The sequence below is a fragment of the Hyla sarda genome, chromosome 1 (assembly GCF_029499605.1).
Source record: "Hyla sarda isolate aHylSar1 chromosome 1, aHylSar1.hap1, whole genome shotgun sequence".
Taxonomy (NCBI): domain Eukaryota; kingdom Metazoa; phylum Chordata; class Amphibia; order Anura; family Hylidae; genus Hyla; species Hyla sarda.
Window position 1 is genome coordinate 65,577,626 of NC_079189.1, and position 21,272 is coordinate 65,598,897.

Below are 21,272 nucleotides of genomic sequence, written 5' to 3' on the forward strand. Positions count from 1 at the left end.
TACATCTCCCAGCATGCCTTTCGGCGATCAGTACATGCTGGGAGTTGAAGTTTTGCAACAGCTGGAGGCACACTGGTTGGAAAATACTGAGTTAGGTAACAGAACCTAACTGAAGGTTTTCCAAGCAGTGTGCCTCCAGATGTTGCAAAAGTACAACTCCCAGCATGCACGGTCTGTCAGTACATGCTGGGAGTTGTAGTTTTGAAACAGCTGGAGGTTTGCCACCCCGTGTGAACGTACAGGGTACATTCACACTGGCGGGTTTACAGTAAGTTTACTACTTGAAGTATGAGCTGCGACAAATTTTTCGCCGCAGAGCAAACTCCTAGCGGTAAATTCACTGTAAACCTCTGCCAGTGCGAATGTACCCTAAAAACACTACACTACACTAACACATAATAAAAGGTAAAACACTACATATACAGCCCCTTACACTGTCCCCCCAATAAAAATTAAAAACGTATATGTACGGCAGTGTTTCCAAAACAGAGCCTCCAGCTGTTGCAAAACAACAACTCACAGCATTTCTGGACAGCCACTGACTGTCCAGGCATGCTGGGAGTTTAGCAACAGCTGGAGGCAACCTGTTTGGGTGATCACTGGCGTAGAATACCCCTATGTCCACCCCTGTGCAATCCCTAATTTAGTCCTCAAATGCGCATGGCACTCTCTCTCTTCAGAGCCCTGTCGTATTTCAAGGAAACAGTTTAGTGCCACATATAGGGTATCTCTGTACTCGGGAGAAATTGCACTACTAATTTTGGGGCTTTTTTTCCTTTCACCCCTTATGAAAAAGAAAAGTTGGGGTCTACACCAGCCTGTTAGTGTAAAAAAAAAATTTTTTTTTACACTAACATGCTGGTGTTGTCCTTTATTTTTATTTTCACGAGAGGTAAAAGGAAAAAAAAGACCCCCAAAATTTGTAACGCAATTTCTCCTGAGTACGGAAATACCCCATATGTGGGCATAAAATGTTCTGCGGACGCACAACAAGGCTCAGGAGTGAGAGCGCACCATGTACATTTGAGGCCTAAATTGGTGATTTGCACAGGGGTGGCTGATTTTACAACGGTTCTGACATAAACCCCAAAAAATGTATTCCCACATGTGACCCCATTTTGGAAACGAAACCCCTCATGGAACGTAACAAGGGGTATAGTGAGCCTTAACACCCCACAGGTGTTTGACAATTTTTTATTAAAGTTGGATGGGAAAATGAGAAAAAAAATGTTTTCACTAAAATGCTGGTGTCACCCTAAATTTTTCATTTTCACAAGGGAAAATAAAAAAAGCCCCCCAAAATTTGTAACCCCTTTACTTCTGAGTAAGAAAATACCCCATATGTGGATGTAAAGTGCTCTATGGGTGCACTACAATGCTCAGAAGAGAAGGAGCGCCATTGGGATTTTGAAGAGAAAATTTGTCCGGAATTGAAGGCCACTTGTGTTTACAAAGCCCCCATGGTACCAGAACAATGGACCCCCCCCCACATGTGACCTTATTTTGGAAACTACACCCCTCATGTAATGTAATAAGGGGTACAGTGAGCATTTACACCCCTCAGGTGTCTGACAGATTTTTGGAACAGTGATCCGTGAAAATGAAAAATTTAATTTTCCATTTGCACAGCCCACTGTTCCAAAGATCTGTCAAACGCCAGTGGGGTGTAAATGCTCACTGCACCACTTATTAAATTCTGTGAGGGGTGTAGTTTCCAAAATAGGGTCACATGTGGGGGGGGTCCACTGTTCTGGCACCACGGGGGGCTTTGTAAATGCACATGGACCCTGACTACCATTCCAAACGAATTCTCTTTCCCCAAGGGGTCTAGTTTCCAAAATGGTATGCACCATAGGGGCTTCCTAAATGCAACATGCCCCCCAAAAACCATTTCTGTAAAACGTACTCTCCAAAATCCCCTTGTCGCTCCTTCGCTTCTGAGCCCTCTACTGCGCCCGCCGAACACTTTACATAGACATATGAGGTATGTCCTTACTTGAGAGAAATTGGGCTACAAATATAAGTATACATTTTCTCCTTTTCCCCTTATAAAAATTCAAAAATTGGGTCTACAAGAACATGCAAGTGTATTGTATTGTGAATTTTCTCCTTCACTTTGCTGCTATTCCTGTGAAACACCTAAAGAGTTTAAACACTTACTAAATGTCATTTTGAATACTTTGGGGGGGTGCAGTTTTTATAATGGGGTCATTTGTGGGGTATTTCTAATATGAAGACCCTTCAAATCCACTTCAAACCTGAACTGGTCCCTGAAAAATAGTGAGTTTGAAAATTTTGTGAAAAATTGGAAAATTGCTGCTGAACTTTGAAGCCCTCTGATGTCTTCCAAAAGTAAAAACACGTCAATTTTATGATTCAAACGTAAAGTAGACATATTGGAAATGTGAATAAAAAAAAAATTATTTTGAATATCCATTTTCCTTACAAGCAGAGAGCTTTAAAGTTAGAAAAATGCTAAATTTTCAAATTTTTCATCAAATTTGGGGATTTTTCACCAAGAAAGGATGCAAGTTACCACAAAATGTTACCACTATGTTAAAGTAGAATATGTCACGAAAAAACAATCTTGGAATCAGAATGGTAACTAAAAGCATTCCAGAGTTATTAATGTTTAAAGTGACAGTGGTCAGATGTGCAAAAAACGCTCTGGTCCTAAGGTGTAAAATGGCCTGGTCCTTAAGGGGTTAAGATTTTCATGAAAAACTTTGGTTAAGCAGAATTTAATTTAGGTCCATGCTGGAAAATTCCAAGTGCAGCCTGGGCTGACTGAATCAGTCAGCACTAGGACCGCACAGACATTGCCAATCCCCATAGCCGGCAATGCATTACCCATAATATTCTGAATGTGTTCATTCTTTATGCAGGTAAATTCCATAGCGTGTACTGTGCAGCAAAATCCCATTGATAACAAAAGACTTCAGGGGGTCAGGAGCCAGGAACCCAGATTCATGTTTCCAGCATTCCCCGAAAGGTATTATTTTGGAATCTCTCTGATCTCCAAATCTCTTCAAAATGTTCTTATGTTATCTTTTATCTCTTTGCTGACTGAGAACATTGAAATATCAGATTTTCTTCAGTTTCTTAATGCACTGCCACTGATTAGCAGTAAAACCGAGAGCACAGGTAGTAAAATCTGGGATATACAGTTTTTAAATGAAAAACAGGGCTGAGTAAAAACCTTAGTGTACCACGGTTTAATTTGCATGTTAATATATCAATAAAGTTTTATGCCAGAGAGCAGATCTTGCAATAACAGAAGAATTTGATGGGTTCTAGTGAATAAAAGCGCGCTCAGTTAATCCTCGCGATTGAAAGTGCCAATGCAAGTCAGGATTTCAGGAGAAAAATTATTTTGCTTGAATTTACAGACTATTTAAATGGATCTGGAAGTCATGTTCATCAATTTAGTGGATTAAAGACCAAACAGTGCCAATGGTTCGGCTGCTTTTTTTTTGGGGGGGGGGGGGGGGGATTTTACCAAGTTTTCTTCACCTTGCTGCAACTTTTCATTAAAAGAGTCCTTCAGTATTTGTTTCAAGCCAAAATATTGATTACCTATCTGTAATATCCAACATTTGCTAAACCTTTATATGCTATTGTGAATGGGAGTCGGACTTTAGTCCAGGTAAATTTAACCATTTTGCATGACCATTATATGAATTTATTTTATGGGTTAAATCGCCCGCTGCATGTTCACCATTTTACAGGTTGTTCCCAAAAGAGTCTGTATACATGGTTTTGTAATTTTGTAAATACAGTGCTCCCTCAAGTTACAATATTAATTGGTTCCAGGACGACCATTGTATGTTGAAACCATTGTATGTTGAAACCAGAACTCTATGGAAACCTGGTAATTGGTTCTGAAGCCACCAAAATGTCATCCAAAAATAGGAAAAAGTGAGAATTAAAGAAAACTAAGTAGATAACTAATATAGATAAAGCAAATCCTTACATATAAAAGTAAGAAAGATCTGCTGGGAGCTGTAATCACTGTCTATGTCAGTGTTTCTTAACCAGGGTGCCTCCAGCTGCTGCAAAACTACAACTCCCAGCATGCCTGGACAGCCGAAGGCTGTCCGGGCATGCTGGGAGTTGTAGTTTTGCAACAGCTGGAGGCACCCTCTTTGGGAAACACTGGTCTATGTAGAGGACAGAAGCTTCTTCAGGGTCCTGTACAGAACACGCAATGTCCTAGCTTCTTTTGGGTTTATTTGGCCCTTATTAATCCCAAGACCCTTGCGACATTCCATCAGAGCTAAAATCCCCTAACAATCCATGCTGGTTACAATTCTATACAGATTTCTTTGTTGACTAAAACTCTTGTAAGTGAAGTATTTAAAGGATGGTAGTCTGAGATATGATAGGAGCTTAGCTATTAGCGGTATATCTGGTAACTCACCAGTGTTGACAGTGTTAAATACAACCAGCGGACTTGTGGATGAAGGTCAGGACTATAGTACAGGTTTCAACTCAGGATCAGTACAAGATAAGTCATGTATTGTATTACAGATTCTAATTAATAATCTTTAGTGATGATCAATCTATCTATCTATATCACTGTAGGGAAACAGCACCGCCATTAGAAAATGTTATCTGTCCATATAATGGTGCAATGGAGCACACAAATTCGTGGAAAACGTGAAGATTTATTCCATTAACAAAAAAAAATGAATGTCAACCAGTAACGTTTCGACCAGCTCTCCTGGTCTTTCTCAAGCTCAAGTTCGTTGCTGGTTGACACTCATTTTTTGATGAAATAAATCTTCACGTTTTTCACGGATTTGTGTCCTTGTATCTGTGGTGTCCCACTACAGGTACATAGTCCTGTATAACCAGTAGGCTATGTCAGGTTGAGTCCCTCAGTGACCTGGGGGCTCCCCTGCAGGGACTCCTTGTGTTATATTGCTAATTTGTTAAGTGTGGTGTATGTTACCTTAAGACCATAGATAGGATTCTAATGTATACATAGTATATAGGACCTTTGGAGGACTCAAAGGACCTGTGTGAGTAAGCTGGTCACATGTTATGTTATACTGTTATATGATTTGTTACAATATGTACTCCCAGAGATCACCGGGTTTAACCTATGACCCACAGCTTGACCAATGGGCTATAGTCCAGCCTTCTGACTATATAAGGGGCAGCCATCTTTAATTCAGTCTCTTAGCTTTACCACCTGCTGCTGAGAACAAGTCTTTGCTGAAGCAGCTACCAGAGAGTGAGGTACTTAGCTCACTAGGGTCCGTCCCAATGAGGTCACCTTACCGTGATGGGATGGTTCAAACTATTTCGCCACCAAATTTTGAGCTAAGTACCTCACTTTATCATTTTTCATTTTTTGCACTATAGCTGTATAGCATTTCATGTTTTATCTGTATTTTTGTGCTATCCGTGTGCTGCTGTATTCTCCTGTTTCTGTATATTCAGCCTAGCAGCGGGCACCTGTATGCCAGGTCCATGCAGTAGTTTGGTATCACTATGTGCTGGCCAACTTATCTTTGTTTGTGTTATACATATGGGGGAGTGGCTGCCTCCATGTTGGCTCCTGCACCCCACCCACCTCTATTAGGTGTGCATAAGGTGTTGGACGTCTCAGACCTTGCAGTGCCTGTTAAACTGATTACACAGAGGCATATTCACCTTGTAGGGTCTGTCCCAATGAGGTCACCTTACCGTGGTGGGATGGTCCAAACTATTTGGCTGCCAAATTGTGAGCTAAGTACCTTACTTTTTCATTTTTTGCACTATAGCTGTATAGCATTTCATGCTTTATCTGTATTTTTGTGCTAGCAGTGGGCTTCTGTATTCTCCTGTTTATGTATATTCAGCCTAGCAGCGTGCACCTGTATGCCAGGTCCATGCAGTAGTTTGGTATCAGTATGTGCTGGCCATCTTATCCTTGTTCGCTTTTAGATAAATAAATAGATAGATAGGTGGTGGATGGGGGACACATTTTGATCAAAAAGTGCGCTGAGAGCCTCCATTTTTTGACCAAGAGTGCTGCTGCAACCTTCTTTTTTGTATACTCTGTATTAGCCAAAACAGCGTGAATCGGTGCATTAGTTAGTTGTGCTGGCTATGTTTCTTTTTGTTTTTGCTGTGAAATTTAGGGGGAGTAGCCGTGCACCCCTCCCCTTTTTCACAGGAGGTTTTTAAATTGATAGTGGATTCAGCATGTCACCCAGTCAGAGGCCATATGCCCAGCAAAGGTCAGTGAAATGAGTGTTAGGGTCCCATCCGAAATGAGGTCCCCTCCACGTTTTGATCAAAAAATGCGCTAAGAGCCTCCATTTTTTGACCATGAGTGCTGCTGCGGCCTTCTTTTTTGGATAGATAGATAGGTAAATAGATAGATTCTGTAAAAATGATGTTCAGGTGGACTCATGTTTAAATGATGTAATGTCATTATATCATTTGGCAAATATTAGGGCATACTACCATTTCCCTACCTGTACATGTACTTTATACATTATATACTTATATAGTATTATCTACTAGTATTATATTGATGATTAAAAGGCCTTATTCACATGTTCTGGTTTTGTTGATTTTCTTTTTTTATTTTTTGATGCAGCAAACACAATGATAGAGAGAAATAATCCAGTCCGAGTATCAATCGATTTGCTAAGCATTAAGTCTGTCTTATATATGTCTATTGTGTAAAGTATGGACAGAAAAACAATGTAAGGTACCATAACACTAAGAAAGAGGAAAGTGAAGGGATGTGAGTGGAAATAGCATGCTCTCTTCATTTGCATATATATTTGCATTAACCCACCAGGCTATTAATTTCTGTTTTATGCGTTCTAATGTTTTACAGCACCAGTGAACTGGAGAACGGGAACTACAACAGGAGAATTGTATTTATTTTGGGGCAATAAAAACCACCATTGATTTAGACACCTGCGTGATGATCAGACTGCGGCCATTCATCCTGAAATAATCCCATTGTCCGGCGGAGGCTTCAGCACAGACAATGATTGTATTTAAAAATCACCATATTTGCTGCATTTCGAGACGTTTCTTGTGCCTGACATTCACCGTGACTGGCCAAAAATAATAATTTCCCAATGCTGATAGAGTCAAATGATATTCCCAGCAAAATCTCACTACATGCACAGATGTAGCAGAGATGAACTAGTCATTTCATTGTTCTTTGTGTGCTCCACCATCTCTTAAGATTTATCTGAAGCCCCATGGAAATCTACAAAAAGGACATTTTGATGTCAGGGCACATTATGTGCAAAACTTATCTCTAATGCATTGCCAAACTTGGCTCTGCTACATACGTGTATCTGAATCTTTGTGTCTCTTATCTTGTAGTAGCCAGAGTATAGGGTGAGGGGTATTTCCTTTATAAAAGGAAATATTCTGAATGATTTTGGCTGTCAAACTGATTTAATTTCATCCAAGAAAATAGAAATGGAAAGATGGATTTATTTTTTTTGCTTTACACAGTAACAGGTTACACCAGAATGTGCCTTATTATGTGACTATTAAAGAAGTATAATTTATGCACACGTGAGGCAGAATGCAAGTCTGAGATGCTATTTGGCATAACCAGCTATAATATCAAAATTTGTTACCTGCCATTTTCCATAGAAGTGCAGATAAACATGTTCAGTTATATCAACAGCTGTCAGAAACAGTGCTATCTGCGTTCTGTTATTCATCTATTAAAGAATTCAGGTCTTTATTATGCTCGGTGTCCACTTTTCTAGATGTAAATGTGACAGTCACACAGCAGAATACTCCACTGCTCCTAACAACATTAAAAATGGTGCTCCCAAATAATCGAAGCCCTTGGGTAACTTCCCCTTTTGCACAGGCATTAGTCAGCCCTGCCTTAAACAAAGAATGTGTCGGCAGATGAGAACCTTTTGGCCCATCTAGTCTGCCCAATAATCTGAATACTATGAATAGTCCCTGGCCCTATCTTATATGAAGGGGATCTGTACCCTGCACCCCACTCATCAGCTGTTTGGGTGAGCTGTACATCAGCTGGCCTGGGAGCCTTGGCCCTGTACATTGTGGAGGGATGGCAGTAACCTGGTGACACTGCTATTCGATGCAGAGCTAAGGTTCCCAGTTCTAGACATCCGGGCACGATGGCTTGTCTACACAGCTGATTGGTGTGTCGCCTTATCAGATATTGATAGCCTATTCTCAGGACACCTTGTGCTTTCCCCGATCAGCTGTTTGGGTGAGCTGTAACACCCACATGTACTCAATATACATGAGCTGAAAGCCTCGGCTCTATACATTGAGTAGTGGTGGCGGTGACCTGATACCATTACTACACAGTGTACAGAGCTGAGCCTTCTAGTTTCATACATCCAAGCACAGCGGTTTACCTCAACAGCTGATCATAGTGGCACCTGAAGAAGGGCTATCAATATCGGAAATTAAAGAACGCTTAAACCACTTTAAACCTTCAGAGCCAAAGTTTCTTTTTAGCAGTGTCTTTCTCTACTGTAGCTGATAAATAGGGGGCCTCTACTAGACAGCCACAAAGCAATTAACCAATTGATGGTAATGTTTTGGCCAATATTGATGAAGATGGTTAAAGAGAATATCCATAGTGCTCTAGGAGCAGAAATGCCCATTTACCTTCAACAGCTGTTGGCTGAACGTTCATTCGGCAAACAGTTATCTCTCTTATCTCTCTTATTCACTGCAAACACAAACATTTGGCTTTCATGTGTTTGGAATGGGGAGGTAAGCCACTGCCAGGCAGCTCTGCCAGTGGTTAATCTCACCCCCCCAGTCCCCCTCCAAAAAATGTCAGGCAGCTGAAATCCAACTCGTCTTACTCTCCTTCCCCCCCCCCCCCCCCCCAACATGATCTGTCAGGGGAAAGGCTTCCATCCACATTAGCGTGTCAGCTGGTCCTGCCAAAAATGGTGAGCTTGGACAACTTTTCACAAATTTGTGGATACATCCTTGGTGGTCTAGTGCAGGGAAGGGGGTAATAACTTGTCAGACACACAGATATTGCTTTATTAACTATAAACCAATCACAGAGCAGCTCTTGTAACTATACAGACTTTGTGATTAAAACAACAACCTACAGGTGTGGAAGACCACACAATAAAATGGTGAATATACCCCAGTTAAAAATAATTTATGACAAGTATAATCATGTATAAAAGTAATTTTATTGAAATATATAGTTTAAAAAATACATATATGTATATCTGAAATCACAGAATCAATTCATAAACGGTAGTATAAAAATAGAAGATATATAAAAGTATAAGTATAAAAGTATAAGGTGGATGCTGGGGTGAGAGAGCCTGTATGCCAATAAAATAGATAAAGAAATAAAATAGTCACAATGCTAGTAGTGAGCTGCAATTAATGGTTTATAAATAAGTAGATTGGTAATAATAAATACATTATAAATTAATATCTGCAGGGGCTGCATGCACAAGGTGAGGGGAAGGAGGGGGGAAGGGCGTCGTGCAAAATATGTGCAAAAAAAATTTTTGTGCAATACTTGTGGAATTAAATTACCACGCAATGGCCGGTGAGGGCAAACAAATATATGTGATGGAATTATTGATTAATAACCAAGGCAGAAAGCAAATGAATAAAACATAACACTCAAGTGAGTTGCAACAAGTGCAAAGAATTAAAAATTAAAAAATTAATTAACCGTGCAAATGAAGTGGACAAGGACTTGAACATGCAGCCTAAAAAAAGGGGGGAATAGTATCACCTGGGTCACACAGTATAGTGCTGATAATAAGCAATAACAACCAACAGGCAATGGGCAGCAATAATACAGATAGCAGCAGATAGATAGCAGCAAGTTTGGGTGGTGACTAGCAGCAAAGAGTAGTATGCAGGGAAGAAACGGTTTGGTATAAGCTGGCACAGGACTCACCCCAATCCACCTCCACAACACCGACGCGTTTCGCCGGAAGCGGCTTTGTCAAGGAGTGAGGTGGACTGGGATAGCCTCGCTATAAGTAGTATGTGTATGCCAATGGGGAGTGAGGAACGCACCTGTTACGAGACACTGGGTGATGTAAACTCCCCATTGGCATACACATACTACTTATAGCGAGGCTATCCCAGTCCACCTCACTCCTTGACAAAGCCGCTTCCGGCGAAACGCGTCGGAGTTGTGGAGGTGGATTGGGGTGAGTCCTGTGCCAGCTTATACCAAACCGTTTCTTCCCTGCATACTACACTTTGCTGCTAGTCACCACCCAAACTTGCTGCTATCTATCTGCTGCTATCTGTATTATTGCTGCCCATTGCCTGTTGGTTGTTATTGCTTATTATCAGCACTATACTGTGTGACCCAGGTGATACTATTCCCCCCTTTTTTTAGGCTGCATGTTCAAGTCCTTCGAAGAAATAAAGACAAAAAAGACAACCGGGAGGCAGCGCCTCGTGTATTACCCTTGGCAGGTGAGGGAACCAAAAAGTATGCTGAATGTACACCCAGGACTTAAGTCAGGGTGGCCGCTCACCTTAAAGTAGAAGAATTGCGCATATCACCCCTTGATTGGGGTACCAGATAGAGTTGGATGAGCTGCCGAGCCTGATGGTCACAGGAGCGTGTCAACGCCCTGTAGAAACTGGAATACTTGTGAGAAAAAAGACCAATGGATCCAGGCGCTGCTCTATCCAGGTATACACAGGATGCAGGTAAGTGTTCTTAATCAAGCAATTTTATTGAACACAAAACAACAAAAGGATCATGACGCGTTTCGGGGTAAATTCCCCTTCCTCAGATGATCTCTGAGGAAGGGGAATTTACCCCGAAACGCGTCATGATCCTTTTGTTGTTTTGTGTTCAATAAAATTGCTTGATTAAGAACACTTACCTGCATCCTGTGTATACCTGGATAGAGCAGCGCCTGGATCCATTGGTCTTTTTTCTCACAAGTGTTCAAGTCCTTGTCCACTTCATTTGCACGGTTAATTAATTTTTTAATTTTTAATTCTTTGCACTTGTTGCAACTCACTTGAGTGTTATGTTTTATTCATTTGCTTTCTGCCTTGGTTATTAATCAATAATTCCATCACATATATTTGTTTGCCCTCACCGGCCATTGCGTGGTAATTTAATTCCACAAGTATTGCACAAAAATTTTTTTTGCACATATTTTGCACGACGCCCTTCCCCCCTCCTTCCCCTCACCTTGTGCATGCAGCCCCTGCAGATATTAATTTATAATTTATTTATTATTACCAATCTACTTATTTATAAACCATTAATTGCAGCTCACTACTAGCATTGTGACTTCTCAAAGAACTATTTTATTTCTTTATCTATTTTATTGGCATACAGGCTCTCTCACCCCAGCATCCACCTTATACTTTTATACTTATACTTTTATATCTCTTCTATTTTTATACTACCGTTTATGAATTGATTCTGTGATTTCAGATATACATATATGTATTTTTTAAACTATATATTTCAATAAAATTACTTTTATACATGATTATACTTGTCATAAATTATTTTTAACTGGGGTATATTCACCATTTTATTGTGTGGTCTTCCACACCTGTAGGTTGTTGTTTTAGTTGCTCTTTCAGTGAATAATAAATCCCCTACCCTACCTATACAATATTTCTATTTTTGAGCCCTTGAGGAAAGTTTCTTTCGGTCACAGACTTTGTGATTAGTTGATTGAGATGAATTAGTGTCGGTGTCATCTAGCAGAGACCTATGGAGAGTATGACCAGGGAGAAGGACATTTTTATGAAAGCCTCCGGAGGTCAGAGTTGGCACCTCTTCAATTTAATCCCTTGTGCCACTGCACAGGCTACATGTCTGCCCCTGGTTGCGTGCACAACTTTCTGCTGTAATTTTTTGACAATATTTTATTCTAAACTGCAATGTCAAAAAATCGAGCCCAGCCTATAATTTATCCCCCTCCTTGGACCGTGGATAAGTCTGCTGTGTTTAAGCAGGCAGCTGTATATTTTTGCTTTCTATTGAAAGGGATCTACACTTATATAATTGGTCTTTCTGGGACTCTTTTTACCAGCACAACCTTCTAATGTTCTTTTTTTTTTTTTGCTCTGTCCCTTAGGTCACTTTGGAAGGCGTGCGGACATGTTTTTTTATTTCTAACCTTGTCAGCTAAGCTTCAATACCAGTATTCAGTGTCCATTACACAGGTAGCAGGAGAAGATATTATTCCAAAAAAACAATAATCCTTGTATTAATAAACACATTCAGCCAAATAAATGCACAGAGGAACATTCATTAAGCCACCTTATTATGTGGGTATGGGCATTACAAAGATAACTAAACAGTCCTGGATGTGTGTAGCGTGTTCCCCTTCTACTTAAAGAAACATGCACATTTAGCCAAACCTAGTGAACATGTTTAAAGTAGAGTTGCAAAAAATAGCTTATAAGATTAAGAGATTTTCATAATCAAATTCATAACCGTCACGGCCCCTCCCACAGATTTACATTGAGGGGGCGGGGCCATGGCGTCACAAGCGGGGTGAGGCCATGACGTCACGAGCCTCTGCCGCTGCACCCAACGTTCTTAAAGAATGCAGCAGGGAGATCACGGGGGTCCCTTTGGAAAGGGGATAAGGTGTCTTGGGGCGGAGTATCGGAGTACAGTGGCTGTTGAGTAATCTTCAGCGTTGCTAATATACTGAGGAATCTGGAGGTTCTAGCAATCCTTCCTCTGTCCCCTGAGGCCAGGTATCCCCTCCCGCTTTATATATATTCATTACAGCATCTCTCTGATGTCTAGATGATGTGAGAGTCTTTTTCCACGTGACTGTTCTGCATTTGCGCCAGTGACCAAGAAGTCAGAAGCAAAATGCCAAAAGAGTAACGCGGGAAAAGACTCTTCCTCCTGGGAGAGAAGCTTTAATGAATATGTATGATGAAGCAGGAGGGGACATCTGCACACAAGGACAGGGGAAGGATTTCTAAAACTGCTGGTTCCATCATCCATTGCCCATGTTAGCAACAGTGAAGATATTTCAAGAATCACTGAATGGATATTCTTCATGTAAATAACATTTTAATCAGGGTCACCTGTATTAATATGTTAGTGTGGGTGATCCTGCCTGCAGATCCCCTTGTAATGGCTAGTAGTAGCAGCAACCATTTTGAGAGAGTTACATGAAAATAATTTCAAAAGTTACAGATTTGCCACATTTTTGGGAAATTTGAATGAATCTGATTAATGGGAAGTTGATTTTCCTCTCAATTTTTCATGTTTGCCACCTACAGATCACACATCCCACAGGAAAACACCTTTAATTTTCTGATTCTCCATTAGGCGAGGTTCCCATTGCCATTTGCATGTGAACCGTACAGGGACCGTTTGGCTCTTCTTTTTTTTTTATAAGATAATAATACAAAATCAAAAATCTGGGAACCTTTCAACAAAACTTCACTTTAAAGGGGTTATCCAACTGGCTCCAGAAAGTTAAACAGATTTGTAAATTACTTCTATTAAAAAATCTTAATCCTTTCAGTACTTATGAGCTTCTGAAGTTTAGATTGTTCTTTTCTATCTAAGTAATCTCTGATGACATGTGTCTCTGGAACCGCCCAGTTTAGAAGAGGTTTGCTATGGGAATTTGCTTCTAAACTGGGCGTTTCCCGAGGCACGTGTCATCAAAAGTAAATTTTAAATAGAAGTAATTTACAAATCTGTTTAACTTTCTGGAGCCAGTTGATATATATAAAAAAGTTTTTTTCCTGGAATACCCCTTTGATTTAGTCCTCTTTAAAACATTGAATATATTGTAGAAAATGTAATATTCATAGATGCATTTTCTGACTGCCACCATTTTCTTATATGCTAGGCTAGTTAATCAACACTTCAGTTCATCATATGTAGTTACAGCTGCCTTTTGATTACAAAGAAAAGAAAAAAATTGAAAAAAAAAACATAAAAAAAACACACTTGCACCAAAACCAAAGCCATTTGAAAATACTCCTCAAGATAGTCCGGTTAAAATTACTGATAGTCATGTCAGAACATAGCATGCTGCTCCTGACAAAATACAACCGGTTTACTAAGCACCTAAATCCAAAGAAGTCCAGTCAGTGCAGACAGATACGCCATAGCAATGACGTGTCTGCGCAGGTGTGGTACTTGGTAGGTAATACTTGGTAGGTAAAAAAGTGGGTGGGTATTCAGTCATTTAAAAAGAGGAAGTAGTAAGAGAGTTTCAAACAAAACAGCGCAAAACAGAGAAGGATAGCCACAAGATGGTTCCTGAAGATTTTGGCGTTGAACCCGATGAGACATGAATAACTGTGATCCGACTTCAGGGTTTTTAAGCATCTATATATATATATATATATATATATATATATATATATATATATTTTTTTTTTTTTTTTCTAACTACTTAAATAGAAATATGACTGCTTGGCCAATATGCAAGTAATACGAGTCTATGAACATTAAAGGGGTATTCCGGGCAAAAACATTTTATCCCCTATCCAAAGGATAGGGTATAAGATGTCTGATCGTGGAGGGCCTGCTGCTGAGACCCCCTGCGATCTCCCAGGGAGATGGGAGCTGTAGTACCTGTATTAATAGACAAATCACAGTGAGTGTCACTTCTGAAACCTGTTGCGATCTGTCTATTAATGCAGGTACTACAGCTCCCAGCATTGAACAGAGTGTGCTCCATGTTGGAAGCCGTAGTACCTGCAGTTACAGAAAGATTACAGCAGGTGTCACTCCTGACACCCGCTGAGTTCCTCCTGTATAATGTATAGATGCGGCCGGCCGCTCTTCTATGGTCCCCTGCACTGCCGTATATATACACCCATTCATATTTCTCACAGAGAGCTGTGATTGGCTGGAACCATCTGGCCAATCACAACTCTCTGTGGGAAATATGAATAGGTGTATATATACAGCAGTGCAGGGGACCATAGAAGAGCAGCCGGCCCCATCTATAAATTATGCAGAAGGATCGCAACAGGCCGGGGGCATTCTGTTAATTAGAACAGGTACTACTACTCCCCTCATGGAACAGTGTGTTCCATGCTGGGAGTTGTAGTACTATTTTAAAAAATTTAAAAAGTAAAGAATAAAAAGTGAAAAAACACACACACTAAATTTTTATTTTCAGCTACATTTTTAGTTCCCTTCCTGCCCACATAAATTGATCCCTGTTTAAAAATGTTAAAAGTTTCATTATAAAAAAGATACATTTCGTTAAATACAATTTTTTCCCATCACTACTGTGTCCTTTTTATTTATTTTTTAATGGTACCCTACAACATTTTATTAAAAGCAGGTATCTCCATCACTTTTTTGGTTCGCTTAAGTCGAAAAAAATAATAAAAACTATGAAAAACTGAAAAAAATTGGAAAAACGCCAAACTGAAAAACGCAAAGTGGAAAAATTATTTTGCGTTTTTTCATTGATTTACAGCTAACATCTGGCCGCAGCGCTTTTTGTCCAAAAAATGCCATGCGGCAGAATTGGTGTTTTTCTTGGCGTTTTTCCCGCCCCAGCCTAAGGCTTGGTTCACATCACATTTTCAGCCATACGGGACCGAATGTGGCTTGGGGGAGCTAAAACCGTAGACCACGGTTTTAGGTCCGGTGGGAAAACCGCATAGGGGGCAAAATGAGCCGACCAGTCAGCGTTTCACTCCGGTTTGCTCATTGAAATGAATAACATACGGGCAGCATGCGGCAGGGATATGGGAGCGCCCAAGAAAAACGCCAATTTTGTTGTATGGCGTTTTTTTGGGCAAAAAATGCTGCGGCCAGATGTTAGCTGTAAACCAATTAAAAAACACCAAATTATTTTTCCACTTTTCGTTTTTCAGTGTGCCGTTTTTTTAAATCCTTTTGGCGTTTTTTCACTCTTTTTCAGCTCCTTGGCGGTTTTGTCAAAATCGCAGCATGTTGAGCCTATGACGTTTTTTTCCCTGAAATTGTGACATTTTTTTCTCCCATAGAAGGCTATGGGAGTAAAAAAAACGCCATGTGGGTTTTAACTTTGGCATTTTTGCAAGCGGTTTTAATTATTTTTTGGACTTCCAAAATACTTCGAAAACGATCAAAAAAAGTGACGGAGATAACTTTTTAAATAAAATTTCGTAGGGTACCATTAAAAAAAAAACTTATAAAAAAGATGCAGTGATGGAAAAAACTGTATTCAACTAAATTTATCTTTTTTTATAACAAAATTTGTATTCATTTTTAACCCCTTAAGGACTGAGCCCTTTTTCACCTTAACCCCTTAAGGACCGGAGGTTTTTCCATTTTTGCATTTTCGTTTTTTGCTCCTTGCCTTTAAAAAATCATAACTCTTTCAAATTTACACCTAAAAATCCATATGATGGCTTATTTTTTGCGCCACCAATTCTACTTTGTAATGACGTCAGTCATTTTGCCCAAAAATCTATGGTGAAGCGGGAAAAAAAATCATTGTGCGACAAAATTGAAAAAAAAACGCTGTTTTGTAACTTTTGGGGGCTTCCGTTTCTACGTAGTACATTTTTCGGTAAAAATGACACCTGATATGTATTCTGTAGGTCTATACGATTAAAATGATACCCTACTTATATAGGTTTGATTTTGTCGGACTTTTGGAAAAAATCATAACTACATGCAGGAAAATTAATACGTTTAAAATTGTCATCTTCTGACCCCTATAACTTTTTTATTTTTCCGTGTATGGGGCGGTATGAGGGCTCATTTTTTGCGCCGTGATCTGAAGTTTTTAACGGTACCATTTTTGCATTGATAGGACTTATTGATCACTTTTTATTCATTTTTAAATGATATAAAAAGTGACCAAAAATGCACTATTTTGGACTTTGGAATTTTTTTGCGCGCACGCCATTGACCGAGCGGTTTAATTAATGATATATTTTTATTATTCGGACATTTCCGCACGCGGTGATACCACATATGTTTATTTTTATTTTTATTTACACTGTGTTTTTTTTTTTATTGGAAAAGGGGGGTGATTCAAACTTTTAATAGGGGAGGAGTTAAATGATCTTCATTCACTTTTTTTTTTCACTTTTTTTTTGCAGTGTTATAGGTCCCATAGGGACCTATAACACTGCACACACTGATCTTCTATGTTGATCACTGGTTTCTCATAAGAAACCAGTGATCAACGATTCTGCCGCATGACTGCTCATGCCTGGATCTCAGGCACTGAGCAGTCATTCGGCGATCGGACAGCGAGGAGGCAGGAAGGGGCCCTCCCGCTGTCCTGTCAGCTGTTCGGGATGCCGCGATTAGCCGCGGCTATCCCGAACAGCCCGACTGAGCTAGCCGGGAACTTTCACTTTCACTTTTAGCCACGCGGCTCAGCTTTGAGCGCGCGGCTAAAGGGTTAATAGCGCGCGGCGCCGCGATCAGCGCTGCGCGCTATTAGAGGCGGGTCCCGGCTTCACTATGATGCCAGGCCCGCCATGATATGACGCGGGGTTACTGTGTAACCCCGCGTTATATCAGAAGAGCAGGACCAATGACGTACCGGTACGTCCTTGGTCCTTAAGGGGTTAAGGACCAGAGCATTTTTTGAACATCTGACCACTGTCAATTTAAACATTAATAACTCTGGAATGCTTTTACTTATCATTCTGATTCCGAGATTGTTTTTTCGTGATATATTCTACTTTAACATAGTGGTAAAATTTAGTGGTAACTTGCATCCTTTCTTGGTGAAAAATCCCCAAATTTGATAAAAAAAATGAAAATGTAGCATTTTTATAACTTTGAAGCTCTCTGCTTGTTAGGAAAATGAATATTCAAAATAATTTTTTTTTGGTTCACATAAACAATATGTCTACTTTATGTTTGCATCATAAAATTTATGAGTTTTTACTTTTGGAAGACACCAGAGGGTTTCAAAGTTCAGCAGCAATTTTGACATTTTTCACAAAATTTTCAAACTCACTATTTTTCAGTGACCATTTCAGTTTTGAAGTGGATTTGAAGGGTCTTCATATTAGAAATACCCCACAAATGACCCCATTATAAAAACTGCACCCCCCAAAGTATTCAAAATGACATTCAGTAAGTGTTTTAACCCTTTAGGTGTTTCACAGGAATAGCAGCAAAATGAAGGAGAAGATTCAAAATCTTCATTTTTTACACTCGCATGTTCTTGTAGACCCAATTTTTGAATTTTTGCAAGGGGTAAAAAGGAGAACATTTTTACTTGTATTTGAAACCCAATTTCTCTCGAGTAAGGATATACCTCATATGTCCATGTAAAGTGTTCGGCGGGCGCAGTAGAGGGCTCAGAAGGGAAGGAGCGACAAATGGTTTTTGGGGGGCATGTCACCTTTAGGAAGCCCCTATGGTGCCAGAACAGCAAAAAAAAACACATGGCATACCATTTTGGAAACTAGACCCCTCGGGGAACATAACAAGAGGTAAAGTGAACCTTAATACCCCACAGGTGATTCCCGACTTTTGTATATGTAAAAAAAAATTTTTTTACCTAAAATGCTTGGTTTCCCAAAAATGTTACATTTTTAAAAAGGGTAATAGCAGAAAATACCCCCCAAAATTTGAAGCACGATTTCTCTCGATTCAGAAAACACCCCATATGGGGGTGAAAAGTGCTCTGCTGGCGCACTACAGGTCTCAGAAGAGAAGGAGTCACATTTGGCTTTTTGAAAGCAAATTTTGCTCTGGGGGCATGCCGCATTTAGGAAGCCCCTATGGTGCCAGAACAGCAAAAAAAAACCAAACACATGGCATACCATTTTGGAAACTAGACCCCTTGCGGAAAGTAACAAGGGGTAATGTGAACCTTAATACCCCACAGGTGATTCACGACTTTTGCATATGTAAAAAAAAATATATATTTTTTACCTAAAATGCTTGGTTTCCCAAAAATTTTACATTTTTAAAAGGGTAATAGCAGAAAATACCCTCCAAAATTTATAATACGACAGGGCTCCAAAGTGAGAATGCCATGCGCATTTGAGGCCTAAATTAGGGATTTGCATAGGGGGTGGACATAGGGGTATTCTACGCCAGTGATTCCCAAACAGGGGGCCTCCAGCTGTTGTAAAACTCCCATCTGGCAATACTGGGAGTAGTTGTTTTGCAACAGCTGGAGGCTCCGTTTTGGAAACAGTGGCGTACCAGATGTTTTTCATTTTTATTGGGGAGGGGAGGGGGGCTGTGTAGGGGTATGTGTATATGTAGTATTTTTTACTTTTTATTTTATTTTGTGTTAGTGTAGTGTTTTTAGGGTACAGTCGCACGGGCGGGGGTTCACAGTAGTTTCTCGCTGGCAACTTCCAGCCGGATACTTACTATAAACCTCCGCCCATGTGAGTGTACCCTGTACGTTCACATTGGGGGGGGGGGAAATACCTCCAGCTGTTGCAAAACTACAACTCCCAGCATGTATGGTCTATCAGTGCATGCTGGGAGTTGTAGTTTTGCAACAGCTGGAGGCACACTGGTTGTGAAACACAGAGTTTGGTAACAAACTCAGTGTTTTGCAACCAGTGTGCCTTCAGCTGTTGCAAAAGCTACAACCCCCAGCATGTACGGACAGTGGAAGGGCATGCTGGGACTTGTAGTTATGCAACAGCTGGAGGCATACCACTTTGGCTGGGGATTGTATTTATGCAACAGCTGGAGACACACTGGTTTGCTACTTAACTCAATGTTTCACTACCAGTGTGCCTCCAGCTGTTGCAAAACTACAACTCTCAGCAGTCACCGACAGCCAACAGGCATGCTGGGAGTTGTAGTTATGCAACCAGCAGATGCACCACTACAACTCCCAGCATGCACTTTACCTGATTGTGCAAGCTGGGAGTTGTAGTTATACAACAGCTGAAGGTACACTTTTCCATAGAAAAAATGTGCCTCCAGCTGTTGCAAAACTATAAGTCCCAGCATGCCCATACGGGAATGCTGGGAGTTGTGGTTGTCTGCCTCCTGCTGTTGCATAACTACAGCTTCCAGCATGCCCTTTTTGCATGCTGGGAGCTGCTGCTAAGCAACAGCAGGAGGCTGTCACTCACCTCCAACTGCTGCTCCATGCCGCCACGCAGGTCAGTCCCTCTCCGCCGCCGTCGCTCCGGGGGCCCCGATCCCAACAGGGACACCGGGGATCGGGGTCCCCAGCTCCCGGGGTCTTCTTCCCGCCCCAGCTCAGTCCTCCGGAAGAGGGGCGGAGCGGGTTGCGGGAGTGACACCGGCAGCAGGCGCCCTGATTGGTCGGCCTCACCCCGACTGACCCGGAATCCGCCGCAGATCGCTGGACTGAATTGTCCAGAGATCTGCGGCCATCGCCGACATGGGGGGACATAATGACCCCCCTGGGCGATATGCCGGGATGTCTGCTGAACGATTTCAGCAGGCATCCGGCACCGGCTCCCCTCCAGCTAGCGGCTGGGACTGGAAATGCGCAGGGCGCATCCATACGCCCTGTGTCCTTAAGGACTTGGAAACGGGGGCGTATGGATACGCCCTGTGTCCTAAAGGGGTTAAACAGGGATCAATTTATGGGGGCGGGCAGGGAACTAAAAATGTAGCCGACAATAATAAAAATATAGTGTGTGTGTTTCACTTTTTATTCTTTATTTTTTACATTTTATAGGTGGTACTACTACTCCCAGCATGGAACACACTGTTTCATGATGGGAGTAGTAGTACCTGTACTAATTGACAGATTGCCTCGGGTCTGTTGCAATCCTTCTGTATAATGTATAGATGCGGCCGGCCACTCTTCTATGGTCCCCTGCACTGCCTTAAATATATATATATATATATATATATATATATATATATATATATATATATATATATACCTATTCATATTTTTTAATCAACTGGTGCCAGGAAGTTAAACAGATTTGTAAATTACTTCTATTAAAAAATCTTAATCCTTCCAATAAATTTTAGGGGCTGTACACTACAGAGGAAATGCTTTTCTTTTTGGATTTCTCTGATGTCATGACCACAGTGCTCTCTGCTGACCTCTGCTGTCCATTTTAGGAACTGTCCAGAGCAGCATATATTTGCTATGTGGATTTTCTCCTGCTTTGGGCAGTTCCAAAAATGGACAGCAGAGGTCAGCAGGGAGCACTGTGGTCATGACATCAGAGAAATCCAAAAAGAAAAACATTTTTTTCTGTAGTATATAGCCCCTAAAAAGTACTGGAAGGATTAAGATTTTTTAATAGAAGTAATTTACAAATCTGTTTAACTTCCTGGCACCAGTTGATTTAAAAAAAAAAAAAGTTTTCCACCGGAGTACCCCTTTAATGAA

The 21,272-nt window shown here is 40.7% G+C and overlaps 1 protein-coding gene and 1 long non-coding RNA gene across 5 annotated transcripts in view; one reads left to right on the plus strand and one right to left on the minus strand.

Annotated features, from left to right (window-relative positions):
- LOC130355286 (uncharacterized) overlaps nt 1–7,707 on the plus strand; it is a 58,107-nt gene extending 50,400 nt beyond the window's left edge. The window contains exon 3 of the long non-coding RNA XR_008888460.1: nt 6,842–7,707. This is a non-coding gene — a long non-coding RNA (uncharacterized LOC130355286). The remainder of the gene's footprint in view (nt 1–6,841) is intronic.
- Nucleotides 1–21,272, minus strand: part of LDB2 (LIM domain binding 2) — a 403,146-nt gene that overhangs the window by 128,684 nt on the left and 253,190 nt on the right. The gene's annotated exons all lie outside the window — the stretch shown is intronic.